Source organism: Mesoplodon bidens, assembly GCF_964165515.1.
Source record: "Mesoplodon bidens genome assembly, chromosome: 12".
NCBI lineage: Eukaryota > Metazoa > Chordata > Mammalia > Artiodactyla > Ziphiidae > Mesoplodon > Mesoplodon bidens.
This window is the reverse complement of record NC_138168.1, coordinates 58855004-58860275: the sequence shown is the minus strand read 5'-3', so window position 1 is coordinate 58860275 and position 5272 is coordinate 58855004.

Sequence of the window (5272 nt, the reverse complement as noted above, 5' to 3'; positions counted from 1 at the left end):
TCTGTCAGGCTGGCATTTGAATGTCATTCATCAACTGTGTCATCTGAGGCAAATGACTCATCCTCTCTAAATTTGTCCATCTAAAAGAGAGAAAGTAAATACCTACCTCACAGGATCTTAGAAAATATTAATTTAAATAACACATAAACCACTGACTGTAGAGCTGACACATAGAGACCATTATTGTGAGCTCCCCAGATCTTTCAAGTACTTCAAAAGTATTTTTTTTTGAGAAATTTTCAGGTTCTTCAAAAGTTTTTTTTTTTAAGTATTGGATTTATAATCAGAATACCTGCATTCAAAGATTAGCTCTACCATTTATCAGTTATGTAACTTGAAGCAAGTTAAATCACTCTTCGGTGCTTTAATCTTTTCATTCACAAATAAGGTTAATAAAACCTTAATACAGGGGTGTAGAAAGGATAAAATGAGCCAAAGAATAAAGTTAATTTATAAATTATATATATAAGATATTCTGTTTAAACACTATCTTGATAGTTAAAATTTATCACTTTTTTTCCTTTTTAAATTCTGGCAACAAGGACTGAGAAAAATGAAAAGAATTGGGCAATATTATAGCAAAATGATTTCATGGGGAATGTAAACAGAGTCTCAAGATGCAATGAAAGCATTAGACAACTCCAGCCTAATATAAAGTGACAACTTGCTAATTAACACCAATATTGGGAACACCATGTTTACTGACCAAATTTCATAAATAACAAAAAAATTGAATGTACTTTTAATCTAGTTGCACAGCTGTACAGTATTTATTAAGTGTAGATGTAAATTAAGTTTACAGCTCTAGACATTCTCTCTAACTTTATATTTTCATTGAATAATGGAGTTCATTTAATTTATCAAAAGATGATAGAGCTGCCCCGTTAGGCATGTGGGAAATAATTTAATGAATTTGTTTTTTTAAAGGGCATGCAACTGAGTATTCATTACTTGCATATTTATTTTTAAAAACTTATGTGATACCATTAGCTCAAAATATAACAAAACAAACACATTAAAGAAAATTATTTTTTATTTAAAATTTTTTTTACATCTTTGTTGGAGTATAACTGCTTTACAATGGTGTGTTAGTTAGTGCCTTATAACAAAGTGAATCAACTATACATATACATATATGCCCATATCTCCTCCCTCTTGCGTCTCCCTCTTACCCTCCCTATCCCACCCCTCCAGGTGGTCACAAAGCACCGAGCTGATCTCCCTGTGCTATGCGGCTGCTTCCCACTAACTATCTTTTTTACGTTTGGTAGTGTATATATGTCCATGCCACTCTCTCACTTTGTCACAGATTACCCTTCCCGCTCCCCATATCCTCAAATCCATGCTCTACTAGGTCTGTGTCTTTATTCCCATCTTACCCCTAGGTACTTCATGACCATTTTTTTTTTTTTTTTTTTTTTTTAGATTCTGTATATATATGTTAGCATACGGTATTTGTTTTTCTCTTTCTGACTTACTTCACTCTTTATGACAGACTCTAGGTCCATCCACCTCACTACAAATAACTCAATTTTGTTGCTTTTTATGGCTGAGTAATATTCCACTGTATATATGTGCCACATCTTCTTTATCCATTCATCTGTCGATGGAAACTTAGGTTACTTCCATGTCCTGGCTATTGTAAATAGAGCTGCAATGAATATTTTGGTACATGACTCTTTTTGAATTATGGTTTTCTCTGGGTATATGCCCAGTAGTGAGATTGTTGGCTCGTATGGTAGTTCTATTTGTAGTTTTTTAAGGAACATCCATACTGTTCTCCATAGTGGCTGTATCAATTTACATTCCCACCAACACTGCAAGAGTGTTCCATTTTCTCCACACCCTCTCAAGCATTTATTGTTTCTAGATTTTTTGATGATGGCCATTCTGACCGGTGTGAGATGATATCTCATTGTAGTTTTGATTTGCATTTCTCTAGTGATTAATGATGTTAAGCATTCTTTCAAGTGTTTGTTGACAATCTGTATATCTTCTTTGGAGAAAAGTCTATTTAGGTCTTCTGCCCATTTTTGGATTGGGTTGTTTTTTATTGTTGTTATTGAGCTGCATGAGCTGCTTTTAAACTTTGGAAATTAATCCTTTGTCAGTTGCCTCATTTGCAATAGTAAAAGAAGAAGTAAAGCTGTCACTGTTGGCAGATGACATGATACTATACGTAGACAATCCTACACATGCTACCAGAAAACTACTACAGCTAATCAATGAATTTGGTAAAGTAGCAGGATACAAAATTAATGCACAGAAATCTCTGGCATTCTTATACACTAATAATGAAAAATCTGAAAGTGAAATTAAGAAAACACTCCCACTTGCCACTACAACACAAAGAATAAAATATCTAGGAATAAACCTACCCAAGGAGACAAAACACCTGTATGCAGAAAATTATAAGACATTGATGAAAGAAATTAAAGATGATAGAAATACATGGAGAGATATACCATGTTATTGGATTGGAAGAATCAACATTGTGAAAATGACTCTACTACCCAAAGCAATCTACAACTTCAATGCAATCCCTATCAAACTACCACTGGCATTTTTCACAGAACTAGAACAAAAAATTTCACAATTTGTATGGAAATAAAAAAGACCCTGAATAGCCAAAGCAATCTTGAGAACGAAAAATGGAGCTGGAGGAATCAGGCTCCCTGACTTAGGACTATACTAAAAAGGTACAGTAATCAAGACAGTATGGTATTGGCACAAAAACAGAAATATAGATCAATGGAACAGGATAGAAAGCCCAGAGATAAACCCATGTACATATGATCAACTTATCTTTGATAAAGGAGACAAGAATATACAGTGGAGAAAAGACATCCTCTTCAAAAAGTGGTGCTGGGAAAACTGGACAGGTACATGTGAAAGTATGAAATTAGAACACTCCCTAACACCATACACAAAAATAAACTCAAAATGGATGAAAGGCCGAAATGTAAGGCCAGACACTATCAAACTCTTAGAGGAAAACATAGGCAGAATACTTTATGACGTAAGTCACAGCAAGATCCTTTTTGACCTACCTCTTAGAGGAATGGAAATAAAAACAAAAATAAACAAATGGGACCTAATGAAGCTTAAAAGCTTCTGCACAGCAAAGGAAACCATAAACAAGACCAAAAGACAGCCCTCAGAATGGGAGAAAATATTAGCTATCTATTTTACATTTGGTAGTGTATATATGTCCATGAAACCCTCTCACTTCGTCCCAGCTTACCCTTCCCACTCCCCGTGTCCTCAACTTCATTCTCTATGACTGCATCTTCATTCTTGTCCTGCCCATAGGTTCTCATGACTTCACTCTGTATAACAGTCTCTAGGTCCATCCACCTCACTACAAATGACTCAATTTCGTTTCCTTTTATGGCTGAGTAATATTCCACTGTATATATGTGCCACATCTTCTTTATCCATTCATCTGTCAATGGACACTTAGGTTGCTTCCATGTCCTGGCTATTGTAAATAGAGCTGCAATGAACATTTTGGTACATGACTCTTTTTGAATTATGGTTTTCTCAGGGTATATGCCCAGTAGTGGGATTGCTGGGTCGTATGGTCATTCCATTTTTAGTTCTTTAAGGAACCTCCATACTGTTCTCCATAGTGGCTGTATCAACTTACATTCCCACCAACAGTGCAAGAGGGTTCCCTTTTCTCCACACCCTCTCCAGCATTTACTGTTAGTAGATTTTTTTATGATGGCCATTCTGACTGGTGTGAGATGATATCTCATTGTAGTTTTGATTTGCATTTCTCTAATGATTAATGATGTTGAGCATCCTTTCCTGTGTTTTTTGGCAATCTGTATATCTTCTTTGGAGAATTGTCTGCTTAGGTTTTCTGCCCATTTTTGGATTTAGTTGTTTGTTTTATTGATATTGAGCTGCATGAGCTGCTTGTATATTTTGGAGATTAATCCTTTGTCAGTTGCTTCGTTTGCAAATATTTTCTCCTACTCTGAGCATTGTCTTTTCTTCTTGTTTAAGATTTCCTTTGCTGTGCAAAACCTTTTACATTTCATTAGGCCCCATTTGTTTATTTTTATTTTTATTTCCATTTCTCTAGGAGGTGGGTCCAAAAGGATCTTGCTGTGATTTATGTCATAGAGCATTCTGCCTATGTTTTCCTGGCCTTACATTTAGATCTTTAATCCATTTTGAGTTTATTTTTGTGTATGATGTTAGGAAGTGTTCTAATTTCATTCTTTTATTGCAGCTGTCCATTTCCCTCAGCACCACTTATTGACGAGGCTGTCTTTTCTCCCTTGCATATTCTTGCCTCCTTTATCAAAAGTAAGGTGACCATATGTGCATGGGCTTATCTCTGGGCTTTCTATCCTGTTCCATTGATCTATATTTCTGTTTTTGTGCCAATACCATACTGTCTTGATTACTGTAGATTTGTGGTATAGTCTGGAATCTGGGAGCCTGATTCCTCCAGCTCCGTTTTTCTTTCTCAAGGTTGCTTTGGCTATTCGGGGTCTTTTGTATTTCCATACAAATTGTGTAATTTTTTCTTCTAGTTCTGTGAAAAATGTCATTGGTAGTTTGATAGGGATTGCATTTAATCTGTAGATTGCTTTGGGTAGTAGAGTCATTTTCACAATGTTGATTCTTTCAATCCAAGAACATGGTATATCTCTCCATCTGTTTGTATCATCTTTAATTTCTTTCATCAGTGTCTTATAATTTTCTGCATACAGGTTTGTCTCCTTGGGTAGGTTTATTCCTAGATATTTTATTCTTTTTGTTGCAATGGTAAATGGGAGTGTTTCCTTAAATTCTTGTTCAGATTTTTCATCATTAGTGTATAGGAATGCAAGAGATTTCTGTGCATTAATTTTGTATCCTGCTACTTTACCAAATTCATTGATTAGCTCTAGTAGTTTTCTGGAAGTATCTACAGGACTCTCTATGTATAATATCATGTCATCTGCAAACACTGACAGTTTTACATCTTCTTTTCTGATTTGGATTCCTTTTATTTCTTTTTCTTCTCTGATTGCTGTGGCTAAATCTTCCAAAACTATGTTTACTAATAGTTGTGAGAGTGGGCATCCTTGTCTTTTTCCTGATCTTAGAGGATATGGTTTCCATTTTTCACCATTGAGAATGATGTTGGCTGTAGGTTTGTCATATACAGCCTTTATTCTGTTGAGGTAAGTTCCCTCTATGCCTACTTTCTGGAGTTTTTTTTTATCATAAATGGGTGTTGAATTTTGTTGAAATCTTTTTCTGCATCTAT